The sequence below is a fragment of the Vipera ursinii genome (genome assembly GCF_947247035.1).
Source record: "Vipera ursinii genome assembly, chromosome: 12".
NCBI lineage: Eukaryota > Metazoa > Chordata > Lepidosauria > Squamata > Viperidae > Vipera > Vipera ursinii.
In genome coordinates, this window is record NC_139525.1 from 9,505,111 (window position 1) to 9,521,114 (window position 16,004).

General features: G+C 43.4%; 1 protein-coding gene across 9 annotated transcripts in view; it reads right to left on the reverse strand.

The window, feature by feature from the left end:
- TMLHE (trimethyllysine hydroxylase, epsilon) overlaps positions 1 to 14,781 on the reverse strand; it is a 38,535-nt gene extending 23,754 nt beyond the window's left edge. For 4 of the 9 annotated variants that reach the window (XM_083372043.1, XM_083372044.1, XM_083372041.1 and 1 more), the window contains exon 1: positions 1 to 448. This exon is cut by the window's left edge and continues 536 nt beyond it. The gene's annotated coding sequence lies outside the window, so the exon portion shown is untranslated. Of the gene's footprint in view, positions 450 to 13,719; positions 13,756 to 14,695 lie in introns of those variants that run through there. The other 5 variants (XM_083372048.1, XM_083372046.1, XM_083372049.1 and 2 more) reach the window with 4 other exon arrangements.
- Positions 14,782 to 16,004: the final 1,223 nt, after the last annotated feature.

Below are 16,004 nucleotides of genomic sequence, written 5' to 3' on the forward strand. Positions count from 1 at the left end.
CTTGACTCCTTGCGTGCAAGATGTGTCATTACCCAACTTAGATAACATCTTCAGTATTCAATCAGTGCTTATCAAACTTCACGGTTTCATATAGATTTGAACACGGCACTCCCCACTCCATCCGCAGCATTTCTCCAGATTCTTGACTAGTAGAAACCCTTCTTATTATCTGCCCCACGGTTCTTCAAATTGGAGATGTCACAAGGTCAATGTAAACACCTTGGCATTAACGACTCCGGTGTTGTACCTCTGATAGGTGTTTAGAGCTTCAATTACAAACCGAGAGTCGGAGAAGTGTGTGCCTGCGTGTGTGTGCCGTAATTAAGCATCAGATAAAGTATTCAAAGTTTATTTGATGTTGAGCCTTTTTAGAAAGAGTGCAGAGAAGAGCAACAAAGAGGATTAGGGGGCTGGTGGTTAAAACATATGAAGAACGGTTGCAAGAAGTGGATATGTCTAGTCTAATGAAAAGAAGAACTAGGGGGTGACATGATAGCAGTGTTCCAGTATCTAAGGGGTTACCACAAAGAAGGGGGGGGGGCTTTACTCATTTTCCAAAGCACTTGAAGACAGGGCAAGAAGCAATGGATAGACACTAATCAAGGAGAGAAGCAACCTGGAACTAAGGAGAAATTTCCTGACAGTGAGAACAATTAATCAGTGGAACAGCTTGCCTCCAAAAGTTGTGGGTGCTCCATTACCGGAGGCTTCCAAGAAGAGATTGGGCAGTCATTTGTCTGGAATGGCATAGGTCTCTTGTTTAAGCCAGGGGCTGGACTGAAAGACCTCCAAGGTCGCTTCCAAATATCTTAATTCTGTATTTTGGAGGTAATTCACTCAATCCAATAAAGATTTACAAAGCCAAAGCTTTCAGAATAATACTTCCAGGCTAGAATTGCCAAAATATGTATCTCAATTGAGCATTTTGAACCTAAAATTTGCTTCTTTTGCAGGGCCCATCTACAAAAAACAACCCCATGTCAGATGATCAACTACTCCCACATTATGGGAGACATAGATGTCCACAGTTTCCCCAATCAAGGACTGCAAAGCAGAGACACACACTCCAGAGCTACATCTTCTAGATACAAGTGGGAGATATTTGGATATGGTTATCTCTCTTTGATAGGTGGAAATCATGACATTTGGACTCCAGAATCTTTATCTGGGATGGAAGGTTTGAAGTCTTCTTACATAAACAAGAGAAACAAAACCACAAAAACAATCAAAGATTAGAGGAAGGAAGAATGCCACTATCAAAAGGGATGACATAGCATTTTTCTAGCTGTCCTATTTTTAAACTTTAAGATATCTGCATGTGCAATGTCTCTCAATGCAGGCAGTTTGGTGCATGCTTTGAGAGACAAACTGCATTGCAAAATTTTTGGAAAAACAGGCACTTCAGCCCAGAAAGACAGCCCAATTCATATACTTAGGACAAATGGATGCTGTACAAAACCTCAGACGTGAATATATTTCTCCAACATCCCTGCCTTTGAAATTTACCGGTATTTTTTTAAATATGCTGACTTGGCCGTCGGTTCAGTGGTGTCAAAACCCTTAGCTCAGTTGCCCAGAAATTCAATTATAAAACAGTGGGAATTTCTTAATCCCAGAGGCACCAAACAGAGACTAATTTACAACAAATCATCCAAGAAGTCATTTTAATCAGGGACTGATCTTATTCTCTAATCATCCAGAGGGCAGAATGAGAATCAAGAGGGCTCAATTGCAAGGAATGAGGTTTAGGCAAGATGCCAGGAGGAACCTGTTGACTGTACAAGCTGTTAGCCAGTGGAACAGCCTGCTACATGATGTGGGAAGGTCTCCTTCACTGGATTTTGTGACTCATTCAGAGGCTAAATGAATGATTCGGCCAGATGAAAGCTATTTACAAGGAAGTTCCTGACTTACAGCAGTTTATTTAGTGACTGTTCGAAGTTACAACGGCGTTGAAAAAAGTGACTTATGACCATTTTCACACTTATGACCGCTGCAGTATCCCGGTAGTCACGTGATTTAGATTTCGATTCTTGACAACTGACTCATATTTATGACGGTTGCATTGTCCCGGGTGTCACGCAATCCTCTTTTGTGACCTTCCGACAAGCAAAAGTCAATGGGGAAGCCAGATTCGCTTAACAACGGTGTTACTAATCTCACAACTGCAGTGACTCACTTAACAAATGCAGTAAGAAAAGTTGTAAAACTCACTTAACAAACTTCTCATTGAACAACATACATTCCGGCTCCATTGCCATCGTAAGTCAGGGGTCTTCAAACTTGGCAACTTTAAGACTTGTGGACTTCCAACTCTCAGAATTACTCAGCCAGGGCTGGCTGAGGAATTCTGGGAATTGAAGTCCACAAGTCTTAAAGTTGTCAAGTTTGAAGACCCTTGTCGTAAGTCAAGGACTATAATTCTATGCTACTTTCAAAGAGCAAGATGCAAAAATCAATCATGATTTTTATTCAACCAAATTAGGTTGCACCAGGAGACATTTATATTTTATTTTTATTTATTTTATTTTAATTCCATTTATATCCCGCCCTTCTCCGAAGACTCAGGGCGGCTTACAAGCTTAGCAGTAGCCTTCATTCTATGTACGGTATATGCCTGCTTATTAGGGCTTTCACACACCCCCCAAGCGGCATTATTACAAAGTCAGCTTAATTGCCCCCAACAATCTGGGTCCTCATTTTACCTACCTCGGAAGGATGGAAGGCTGAGTCAACCTTGAGCCTGGTGGGACTCGAACCTGCACTAATTGCAGGCAGCTGGTGTTACTTAAGGAGGCATTAGCCCACTGCTCCACCAAGGCTCTTATGTGGCTCTATATGATAAATGATAAGTGATTTTGAATCACTTATTCTTTTTTATTTATTGCAGAGATTCTGTTTTGGTGGTTCTTCAGTTTTTTAAAAGTTCTGTATAATCAGAGATGGTGAAATCCTCCTAAAATCCTTAAAAAAGCCAGAACTGAACATAGCCATCAAGGTCTTTGAATCCCAATTTCTTCCTAATTCAGGGAATTGGCTGAAATCACCTCCCTAATCCAGTATAATTTTTAAAATTTACAGACAAAAGAATCTGGATTATCCTGGCAATAATTATTCTTAATATTTTGAAAAAAAATCTTTGGGCTGAAATATAAACTTGTTGGTTCAGGTTTTATCCTCTGGAGGAAGAAACACATTTGCTCCATCATCTGTCTGGCAGCTCATCAAAGACATTCAAAATGTCAGTTTTTTGGCTGAACACCGACCAATCTTTTCCTTAGGATGGAATCGCCAAACCCCTTAGTCATCTTTTTCACTCTCCATGTATTTAACTTGCCAATTCCAATTTCTTTATTAAGATGCTCTTAATAATATTCTTGCTTTTTCCATTTTTTTAAAAAAGCACTTTTATGCACTGTTCTTTCCTTGAGAAGGTATGTCTCTGCCTCATAATTTTCTTTGTGCGTTATTCTTCCCCCCCCCCTATTATCTAATTCAACTTAAAATTCACTAAAAAGACGCTCTTGCTAAAAAAGTGATCTTGATGCCCTTGTTTCCAAACACTTCGCAATGGAAGAAGGAAAGAAAGCTTGCTTTGAGCGATCCTTAATGTTTCCACATTTAAGAGTCACTTTGGAGAGTGAGGTAAGCAGCATGTAAATTTAATAAATAAATAAAACAAAACAAACTCTTCCTGCCTGGTATTTTTGTTTCAGGCCTTAAACGTCCTAGGGCCAGGGGGAAAAAAAGAATAAAAATGATATTAAGGATACCACAAAAGCAGCAATGAGAATAATGACGAAAGGCCAATGTGAACATTTGATAAACCACCAGGGCAGGAAATGAAGAAACAACAAAAAAATAAATACAAATCGGATATTCTTTAGGATTAGCTTAGAGGGCCAGGTTCTTGAAAAAGTCAGCTTAGAAACAAAACGACTTTTTTGTTCCAAGGTCTTTCCAAACACTTCCCAGAGTTTTTAAAACACAACCTGTTCAGACAGACCTGCTGAGTGATTTCTTGGTCAAAAGCCCTTATCTTCTTCCCAAGACACGCCCATCAGCCCTCTCTATTCCACTATCTTTGTCCACCAGAAACCAACCCCAAACACCATTCTTGGTGAGAAAACCCCCTCTCTTCTGCTGACTCCATTTCCTGAGCTCCTTAACTCAATTCAGAACTCTGAAGCTACCCAAGGGACACCTAAACGGGACGTGGTGTTTCCATTTTTATTAGAGCCTTTGAGTGTTCCCACATCCCTTCCTTTCCATTCCTCTTCCTACTTTTCTCTAAAAAGGTAGAGGTTCCCCCGCACATGCGTGCTAGTCGTTTCTGACTCTAGGGGCCGGTGGTCATCTCCGTTTCAAAGCCGAAGAGCCAGCGCTTGTCCGAGGACGTCTCCGTGGTCATATGGCCGGCATGACTAGACGCCCAAGGCGCACGGAACGCTGTTACCTTCCCACCGCAGTGGTCCCTATTTTTCTATGTGCTTTCGAACTGCTAGGTTGGCAGAAGCTGGGACGAGTAACAGGCGCTCACTCTGCTACGCGGCACTCGGGATTTGACCCGCCAAACTGCCGACCATCTGATTGACAAGCTCAGTGTCCTAACCCACTGAGCCACCGCGTCCCTTTTCTCTAGCTCCCCGTATTTGTCTCTTCTTTCTACCTTTCTCATGGTACCCCTTCCTCCTTCCCTGCCCTCCCCTCTTCTTCCTCTCCCTGCTGCAGGAACCAAATTGCAAGCTTACCTGATGTTCTCAATTCTTTAAGGGCTCTCTAGCAGAGGGAAGGCGGACACAGGACCAGGCAGCTGTTTCCTAAGCCCAGCACGGGGCCATACTGCTCTCCATCCGCTTCTTACAAACAGCCGATGAAAAGGGAGAGCTCCAGTTGGCGTCACTGTTCAGATTTGGACTTTTGTTTTAAAAACCCAAGTCTGAAAGTTTGGCTTTCTGAATTCTGCGTGTCTTGGCAGAGAGGCTGGGCATGTTGTCTGTATCCTCTGGGGAAACTGAAATGAGAAATCCTCCTAGGATTTGGTGGGTGGCAGACAGGCAAAGGAGTTTTAACAAGGAGTTTGCAACTTCACCAGCTTTTCCCAGCCATGCCTGATGGGGTGAGTCACTTGGAAGAGGCTATATTTCGCTTAAGGGCCAAACTGGAAGAAGGTGAACAGAAATAAAAAATCTTCAGCCAGTTCTTCAGCAGAGGTCCGTCAAGAGCAGGGAGGACCCGCGCTCCAGCAGAACAGACCGTCCACAAAAAGGGGTAAGTTTTGGGGGAAAAAAGCAAAAATGCAATAAAACAGGAGTCTGGGTGTCCACCACGAGAAAGCATCTCTTTGGTCCTTGGTGGAGCCCTTTCCCAACGCTGCACAGAGGCCAAGTGGTGCTTCGGTTGTGGGCTGGCTTTTTAGCTGCTGTTTTTTTAACAAAAAAAGGGGGGAGGGGGGAAAAAAAAGCAGACAGCCTTCCAATGAGAAAGAAGAGCCACATTAATTTCCAGCCCTCTGGAAGAGCAGCTGTTTGCTTTGGGCCCAGACAGAGATACAGAGAGAGACACAGACAGATGTAGGCTCGAAAAATATTCTAGCTCCCTCAAATGTCACGAATGAATGAATTCTAGGATCTGCTGGGAAGTCTCTTTGTTGTCGAAATTCAAGGAGAATGTTTCTTCCTCCTGGTAAGATTCCCAGAGGAAGCAAATTAAAGCAGGGGGGGGAAAAGGTTGAGTTTTGTAAGCTTAAATTTTGCTCTCCCCAGGAATAGTCTATTTATAACACATAACCCTGGGCAAATAATACGCCTCTGTCAGGTTTGTAAGGAAAAACAAACCTTGGTTTATTAGATTTACAGAAACGGTTCTTTCCTGCAGAACTGGTTTGCTTTTTAAGACTATCTTTTAAAATGAACGCTGCTTTTAAAGCTCCGTTATTGTCAGAGGGTTGATTGCATTTATTTATTTGGCACCTTGCTCCAGACCCTCTTCTGGAAGGCAAGTATGAAGCAACAGCAGCGGAAACATTGGACCCCTAATTACAAACACCAGGCAGTCCTCGGCTTACGACCAAAATTAGGATCACCATTTCCATAGCTAAGCAAGGTGGGTCGTGCCCTAGTTTACGACTGTTTTTGCCATGGTTGTTAAACGAATCACTGCAGCTGTTGGGTGAATCCCATGGTTGTTAAACTAATTTAGCTTCCCCATCCCCCACCCCAAACTTTACTTGACAGTTGTTTAGGGAAGGTCGCCGATGGTAACCACACACGACCCCAGGATGCTTCAACCATTGTAAATATATGCCAGTTGCTCAAAACCTTGAATTTTGCTGATGTGCAGTGGGAATTCTGCAAGGGTCGTAAGTGCGAGGACTGCTTGCAAGTCCCTTTTTTTTCAGCGCTGATGTAACTTCGAATGATTGCCAAAGGAATGGTTGTAAATTGAGGAGTAACTGTAGAACAAAGCCAAGAGGCGTGGTGGAGCAGTGGTGAGAATACAGTACTGCAGGCAGACTCTGCCAGCTGTCAGCAGTTCGATCCTGACCGGCTCAAGGTTGACTCAGCCTTCCATCCTTCCAAAGTGGGTAAAATGAGAACTCAGATTGTTGGGGGCAAGAGGCTGACTCTGTAAACCGCTTAGAGAGGGATGAAAAGCACTGTGAAGCAGTATGTAAGTCTAAGTGCTATTGCTATGTAAGAGCCGTAGTGACACAGTGGTTAGAATGCCGTATTCCAAGCAAACTCTGCCCACAACTAGCAGTTCGATCCTGATGGGGCTCAAATTTGACTCAGCCTTCCATCTTTCCGAAGTTGATAAAATGAGGACCCAGATTGTTGGGGGGCGATATGATGACTCTGCAAACTGCCCAGAGAGGGCTGGAAAGCACTATGGGGCTGTATATAAGTCCAAGTGCTATTGCAATTGCTAACTCTGCCCACAGCCTGTAGTTTGATCCTGACAGACTCAAGGTTGACTCAAGCCTTCCATCCGTCGGAGGTGGGTAAAATGAGGACCCAGATTGTTGGGGGACAAGAGGCTGATTCTGTAAACCACTTAGAGAGGGCTGTAAAGCACTGTGAAGCGGCATATAAGTCTAAGTGCTATTGCTACTATTCACTCCCTTGGGTGATTCAAAGGCAAGCAAGAAATTGCACTAACTTTGCAACAGTTTTTTTTTTTTAGGGATCTATAAGCATCCCGACTGGTTCTTTTGTCCCCCTTTAGCCATTTTCCTAAGTCATCCCAGGTCTTCTAATTGGAAATTAGTGTATTCATTGGTCCATTAACTCAGCTCCTCTAAAGACCTTTCGTCTGCTCGTTTAGCACGTAGCATTCTCTGTAGCCAGGCAGAACAAAGATCGCTCTTGTAAAAAAAACATTGGCCAATTGGCTTTTATTTTCAGACATTCAGGAAAAGAAGCCGGACCGCCTTGCTAACTGCAGAATGGGAACAGCAATAGCTACCTGTAGGTCAGAAAAGCCACCCGCCACTTCCCGGGTTCTTTTTTGCCCAGCTTTCTCTCACCTGGGCCTCTTCAGGTAAAGTAAGAGGGTTGCAACTTTCAATATAGCATCCAGAAGGGCTCCAGCTTTGGAAAAAAAGCTGCATCCATTTCAGTAAGGCAGGACTGAGAGAAGGGCGAAAGGGGCACGGATGCCAACCAAACAGTTGCTTAGAACATAGGAATAACAGGATAGGAAGGGACTGTGGAGGTCTTCTAGTCTAACCCTCTGCTCGAGCAGGGGATCTTATACCAGGGGTAGGCAACCTTGACTCTTTTATGACTCATGGACTTCAACTTCCAGAATTCCTGAGCCAGCCACGCTGAGGGGCAAGGGAGAGGTTTCCAAGCTGAGCCAGGGTGGCTCAGGAATTCTGGGAGTTGAAGTCCACGAGTCATAAAAGAGCCAAGGTTGCCTACCCCTGGCCTAGGCCTAGGCCGCTTTATGACTTGTGGACTTCAACTCCCAGAATTCCTGAGCCAGCCACACTGAGGGGAAAGGGAGAGGTTTCCAAGCTGAGCCAGGCTGGCTCAGGAATTCTGGGAGTTGAAGTCCACAAGTCATAAAAGAGCCAAGGTTGCCTACCCCTGCCCTCTAGACCATTCAAAACAAATGGCTGTCCAGTCTTGGTGTTGTAGCAAGAGGGCAAGCAGCATCCCACTCTCATTTGGTCACAAAGCCAAATGAGAGTGTCCCTATAATTTCACTTCTAGGAAAAGAACGTGCTTCCCTTAAGTCAAAACGAGTGGCAAAAAGAAAAGCAAAAAGTTCTCTACTTAAAAAGGTCTCTACTTAAACTATGAACCTATTTCAGCATCGGTGCCCCTTACAGAATATCTATAGGTATTCTCGGAGGCCCTTTCTAGTCCGATCCTCTGCTGAGCAAATGGCTGCCCAGTCTCGTCTCTAAGAACCTCCAGTGATGAAGCACCCACTGGTTCAAGCAAGCCGTTCCACTGGTTAATTATTCTCATCAACAGGAAATTCCTCCCGAGTTCTAAGGTTGGGTTTCTCCTTCATAAGCTTTCCTCTGTTACTTCTTGTCCTGCACCTCTTCCCTTTGGAGAGTAGATCCACCACCCCCTCTTCTCTGTGCCAGCCCCTCAAGTATTGGAAGACTGCTATCATGTCTACCATAGAGAGCGTCCTCTCGTATGGTATTGTGGTTTGGTATGCTGGTCTGACAGCCATGGACAGGAAAGTATTACAGAGGGTAGTGAGCACAGCACAAGACATTGTGGGCTGTTCCCTGACACCACTGGATGACCTCGCCAGGGCTCGTTGCCTTGGAAGAGTGAGGAAGATTCTCAGGGACGACTCACACCCTGGACGGTATCTCTTTACTCTCCTACCATCCGGTAGGAGATATAGGAACATAGCCAGCCGTACCAACAGGCTGAAAAATAGCTTTTATCCGTGGGCTGTTAGGCTTTTGAATGGGATATAATCTCTGTGAACTTATGCAGAATTGACTTGGGAGGCCGGTGTGTGGTGTAGTTGGTTCACATGGTGTGGTGGGATGGAGGGTTTGTTGTCACTGTGTGTTGGGGGGAGAGAGCACGGGGGGGGGGAGGCTCAGCTAATCTCAATGTACACATGTTGTACTTTGACAATAAAGGTTTATTATTATGTCACCCCTAGTCCTTCTCTTCATTAGACCTGACATACCGAGTTCCCTGCTCCTCGCTGCTCCGTTTAGCCTCCAAGACCCCTTATCATCTTACAATAAAAGGCTATGCTGAACAATAAGGAACACTTAGTTCCTTTTTTTTTTTTGCCAAAAGCACTTATTGGCTTACCTTCCCAGAGACTAAAATAAGCCTGCAGCCCTAACTGCACGCATACAATGTTTATCCAGGCTGCAGTAATGGAGAGAAATTCAGGTATTAGGTTACTTAACCTTCTACTACCCATGTTTTCATCCGAGTCCCTGAACATTTGAAAGGGATTCATTAGAACAAACCTCAGTTGGGAAAAGTCAGACCAGGCTCAGATTGCATCAAGAGATGTCAAGAGAAAGAGAGAGAGAGAGAGAGAGAGTGTGTGTGTAATTCCAAAGGATTCAGGAAAACAAACAGAGTGCAATTCGGTTTGTGTGGTAAAAGATTCCTTTGCAACCAACTTAACTGTGCCCAAACAGAGTAGATCCCAAACTTTAATTTTCTCCCAGTAAAACATTCTCCCAGTAAAACATTCTGCCGGCATCAAGCTCCCGGCGCCCTGTGCGTTCCCACAGAGAGGGACTCCTCAGGGTGCCACCGATCAGAGAATGTCGATTGGTGGCCCCCAGGGGGAGAGCATTCTCTGTGGGCGCTCCGGAACTATGGAATCAGTTACTGGTAGAGCTCCGGATGGCACCCGATCTTCGCTCCTTTCGCCGCGATCTAAAAACATTTTTATTCGAACAAGCCGGCCTGGCCTGATGGGGGATTGGTGGGGTTTTTATTGCTGTACTTTTGGGGTTTTTAGAAATGTATTGTATTAATTGTTTTTTAATGGGCAACTATTTAATCTTCTTTTAATATTTGTAACTTCGCATTTTATTCTTGCCCTGTTCACCTCCCTGAGTCCTTCGGGAGAAGGGCGGTATAGAAATATTAATAAACTAAACTAAACTACAGCTGACCAACTCAGGATCACAAACAATCTGGGTTGCGAAGCAACAACATCTGTAAACCACACCCATTAGATGTGTTAGATGGGGGTCTATGGAAGACATTTCAAGAGAACCAGATTACAAGCTACCAATGGAAGAAAAATATTTGTCTGAGTTGTTTATTTGGTAATTTGTTTGAGATCAACAGTCAAGCAGTAAACGAATACCCCAAAGAACTACCAACTCAAACAGTAAACAGTTAGGGGACCATCAAAAACAGGGCAAGGAACTAGTATATAAACAGAGAACAAACCCACTCCATTTTTAGCACTGATGATGTTACATAGTTGGGTAATAAAACGTCTACAAGAAAAGGACTCCACAGGTTACACGCTCATGCCTTTCAAAATACTTCAGTCTCCTGCAATGGATCTACACTGAATCCCCAATACTGGTAAACCACTGACATTCTGGTATCTGGTGGGAAAAACAACACATATTAAGGTGGGGAGTGAAAAGGCAGGTTAAGAAGTACATTAACCATCCACTTTCATGATTTCAGAAATACCGTATTGCAAGAAGTATCTCTGCATAGCTCTGATGAATACATCCTTCATATAAATAGTATGTTTTAGAGATAAGCCTTTCATTGCTCCCAGATGCTGTGTTTGCATACGTGTGCGTATGTGTTTTGCGCCTCAAGCTGCCAAAAATCTCTACTTTAGCTCTGCAATTTATGAATGGAAGTAAACAGCATTTCAATCCAATCAAATCCCAAAGGTTTCTTTTTTCCCCAAAAGGCAGTATTGGATTTTCTTGGTTGTTGTTGTTTTTTGTTTGAAAATGTTTCCCTTCTCATTGTTCAGTTCTCCAGTTCAGTTCTTCAGAACTGAAGAAGCCTCTTGGATGAGAAGCAAAATGTTTTCAAAGAAAAAACACACAAGAAAGTACACTTGCCTTTTGGAAAACCACTTTTGGGACAACCCCATGAGCTGAATGATTGAGAATTCCCATCAAGTAACAGCCCAGCCTCGATTCAAACCAGAAGAGTAAAGAGCTGAGTCAAAGTCCTTCTGCACAATCCCAGAAGCTCCTTGAATGCTTTGGACCAATCCCTCCTTCTCAGCTTAGCCCACCTCCCAGGATTGTTGTTTGTGGAGGAAAAAATATGAAAAAGTGAGTACTAAATATGAACAAGTGAGTACTAAATCTGCCCTCCCTTGGCCGGAGGAAAGGCAGAAGTTCAGTCTAACTAACAGAGGGGTCTTCAAACCTGACCCTTTTATGACTTGTGGACTTCAACTCCACACTGGCTGAGGAATTCTGGGAGTTGAAGTCCACAAGTCATAAAAGGGCCATGTTTGAAGACCCCTGAACCAACAAGTGGAACATAAACTAACCTGGTGACATCTAGTGGCATTAAATATCTGAACTGCCCTACCAGCAAAGATCATGCTGACCAGTAACTGATGGATTAGATGCCATGTACTCATTTTCAACTCCAGATAGATTTGACAGGCAATTATGGCAATTAAACTCCCAGCACATCTGGAAGGCACCGGATCGTAAGTGTTTGAAGAAATGGCACTGCCAAAAACTCTCAACTGAGCTGACTTAGTATCTATTAAGAGGTGTATATTTCCCCTTTGCTCTCTCTCTCTCTCTCTCTCTCTCTCTCTCTCTCTCTCTCTCTCTCTCTCCCTCTCTCTCTCTTTCTCTCTCCCTCTCCCTCTCTCTCTCTCAAAACTGAGATGGTATTGTCCCTGGTCAGTTCCATCCCTTGAAGGAATGGAAACCCACAGGAAAAGTGACCCAACAGGTTCCTCTGTCAGCAGACGTCACCATCCAGGTATTTTGATAAAGTTATCTTCCTGATCTGTGGGCTGGAACACCTGAGGTCTTGAAAACCCGCATTGCTTTCCACCAGATACAAGGAATCCTCGAATTACAGACATTTAAAGGTTCGGCGGGATTGAAAAAAAGTGACTTCTGACCGGTCCTTGCACTTGCAACAATCACAGCATCCCTGTGGTCGCATGATCAAAATTCGGTGCTTGGCAACCGGATGGTTGCAGCATCCCAGGTCACATGATCGCCACGTCCGTCTTTCTCAGGATGCTTCTGGCAAGCCAAAGTCAACGGGGGAAGCCAGATTTGCTTAACGACAGAGTGATTCACTTAATGATCGTGATTTTAAAAAGGGGATAAAATCGAGTGCAACTCATCTAACAAACCCATTGCTTAGCCATGGAAGGTCTGATCCCAATTGTGGTCATTAAGTCGACAGCTATTTGTACAGGTGCCCTTCAAGATACGCCGGGGGTGGGTGGGTGGGGCAGGGAGGGTGGTAGGAGATCTGGGCTGCACGAATGCCACTAACCACTAGATGGCACCAAAGGGAGGCTGAGAAATCTGAACTCTTTCCTGCCATCTAAGGAGCACCAATATATTTGCAGAGAGCTAGACTTTCTGAAATAAAACAGAACTGGAAGAGCTCACATTATTTTGAGCCAGCAAGGCCCCACAAAGCCCCAATGTGACAGGAAGGCACCAGTCTGAGGAAGATTACGATCCAAGTTTTGAATTACTTGTGATGGAAGAAGAAAGCCCGGTCTGCAGAAAATCAGCCTTCTCTTGTTAAAATATCTGAAGCCGAAAGCATGGGCTAGGAAGAAAGAATCAAATTCAATAATTCTCAGATGGCATTCAGACTCAAAAAGGCTGAAGATTAAGTAGCTGGTGAGAGAGCAAAGCAGCCGATTCTGCACAAGACTTTGCAGAAGAGGGCTGCAGATGTTGGAGGCTTAACAAGTCCTTGCTGGCTGAGGCTGATGGGAGACGAAGTCCAAACTCTTTGGAGCACGTAGCAGTCTGTTTTCCCTTCCTACCGTGATTTAAAAGACCTAAAGCATCTTCTTCAGAGGTTTACAAGCAGGACGCATCGCATCTTCACCCGAGTCACTCCAGGTAAGAATTTGGCAGGATGGAGCAAACCAGCAGGACTTGCAAGCGGGACGTTTGCCCCAAAGCCACACTCCCGAGCCCAATACAGCTCAGACTTAACAGTGGCTAGCTATTATGGGATAGCTCAACAAGAGGAGACAGGACCGCTTAGCCTCCCGTTCTGGGTCAAAGGACATGGGAGCAAAACCTTGAAAAGAGGGCGGTTTAGGATTGACTAGCAGGCGAGGGAGATGAAAGGAGAAAAAGAAAACAACAGCAAAAAAATAAATAAATCCAGAACTACCGTCTCTAAGATCCTTTTGGAGAAGAAATTGCTTTACCCCTTGCAAATGCTTTCATGCTGATTCCACCACCAAGACCAGGGGTCTTCAAACTTGGCTCTTTTATGACTTGTGGACTTCAACTCCCAGAATTCCTCAGCCAGCAAAGCTTGAAGTTTGAAGACCCCTGACCAAGACCCTATGCAGAGCAAATGCACTCTGGACATGTTCAGAAACAACTCTTCCTTGAGCTTCTGAGGCTCCCTCTCAATGAAATCCAGTAAGAGAACCCCCTCCAGAAACCCTGAAAGTTCCGGAGCCCCCTCCCCAGTCTTCCTTATTTCTTTTCTCCTCCTGCATTTCATTCCTGCGGCAACCGAGACGCGAACTTACCTCGCAGGGTCTCCGCACGACCGATGGACTCCTGCCCCGCCCCGCCCCTCCAGGAGGAGAACCATAGAGCGACGGGGCAGAGCGGATCCAAGGAGTACCCCGCCCCTAAGCGAAAGAAAGGGAGCGCAAAGGGGAAGAGATGCATGCTCCAAGACACTTCCGGATGCCAACAGAATAGATAGATAACCTTTATTGACATTTTTTTTTAAACTGTGGGCACACTGTGGCGCACATTAAAAACGAAATTCTGTCGCCTGGTCTCAAATGAGTGTACACATACGTAACACACACAGAGACATGCTGTATACATACATATATGTATATACCTACTACACCCTTACACATAAATACATATTAATCATTGTCCATCTTGAATACATAGCAGAAAGAGGAAGCCTGAGAGATCATGTAATCTCCCTATCTTTTCCACCTTTTGCCTGGAGGGAAAGGAATAATTACAAATTGTTATTTGCAAGATCCTAAGCTGTAGTCTTGTATGGCCATCTTATTGCTTTATTATTCTTAATAATAATAAAAATAATAATTTGAATAAATAATAAATAACAAACAACAAAAACAAAACAACAACAACAACAATAATAATAATAATAATATTAATAATAACAATAATAATAATAATACTTGAATTATTAAGTTTCCACCAGGCTTAGACTGTAAACCTAACTGTAGATTCCCAGTTATACTAAACTTTATTTACCTAATTTACATAGCCACTCAACTCTGCATGCAACAAGGGAGGACGGTGATGATGATTTTAGCTTATTAATTGGTCGCTAACCGTATTCCTATTCTACTGCAAATATTCATATTCTACTGCTAATGCATTTTAGGATAACAGATTCCTTTTCGGTTTAGCTGTTTGGATTAATCTTATTGGTTTCATAGATGCCCTGTCCCTACTTCTGTGTTATATTTCATTACTGTAGGCATATAGGGAACTCTGACTGGATCCTACCGTATTTTATTTTGTGATTTGCGGGTCGATAACCGAAATAGAATTTCTGCTTTTCTAGCGTCTTTTGCTGCGCAGATGGAAGTGGTCTCATAGGAACCGGAAATCAAGTTGTCCCCGCTTGAGCCTCTATGACAGTGTTTTTCAGCCTTAGAAACTACGTGGACCTCAAGACTCAGAAGGAATTCTGGGAGTTGAAGTCCATTCTGCTTAAAGTGGCTAAGGTTGGAAAAAGCTGCTTTACTGTACTGTATGGAGTAGAGGGTATTTACCCCCAAAGCTCTAGTCTTCTACATTGTGATTTCCGTGTTTTTCCCCCAGTGAAATTAGTGGTTCTCCCACTGGCAAATACAGAGTTTTCATTCACAATGCCCCTGCATTCTCCAATGTTGCATCCAGCCACATTTTAGCTGTACGTATTGTAGCTCTCAATCCCTGTGGTTAATTTTTGGTTCCGTGTGTTGTGACACCACAAGATATTAGTTGTATGAAGTAAATCCTGGTTTTAGTACAGTCACTCAGCATGTTGTGCAAAGACAAGCCACGGAAAAAGCAAAAGCAATAAAATACCAAATGAAATGCCTCTTTGTTGCAACTGCATTTTAAAACCAAACAATTTCATGTCAATGTCCATTTGCCCATATGAAACCAAACCAAACAATAACATCCCAGAAATGCTTGCAAAGGTATCAAAACCAAACAACAAAGCGTTTCTTAAATGTTACTTTTCTAAGTAACATTCTATCTAAGCCAACACATCTATATCCTTTTACTGTATTGTACTCAATTCATGTATTTAAGATGTTCTGCAAGGTTCTTCTTTTTTTTAAAAAGCCATACAAAAAATACCTGGAAAAGCATTGGACCCAATAGAAATAGACAGAATCTCAGTATGTCAATTACAAAAGTTGTATTATCCTACTTCCCAATACTTAAAAGTACCAAACCCAGGCAGACTTATCTGGTAGGCTGTGGGTAAAAATACTAACAGTATTAATCATAAACACAACAACATGCAAATAGAAATAGAATGACTGTGACAAAAGAAAGCAGAGGTAAGTACTAATAGTGGTGCCTTGGGTGCGATCCCAAAACATCTGGAGCACCATTTTGAACATCATTGGCAAAAAATCACCATCAAGTCCAGTCAGGCCATTCCAGGCACCAGGATCTCAGCCTGACCTCTTGCAGGTATTCCATAGTTACTTTTTGAAATTTTCCTTCATCTGTTTCATTTTAAATTATTGTTCTGAATTTTGCTTCTGTGCTTTGTGAGCTGGCCAGAGTGGAATAAATGGAATTAAGCTAAACC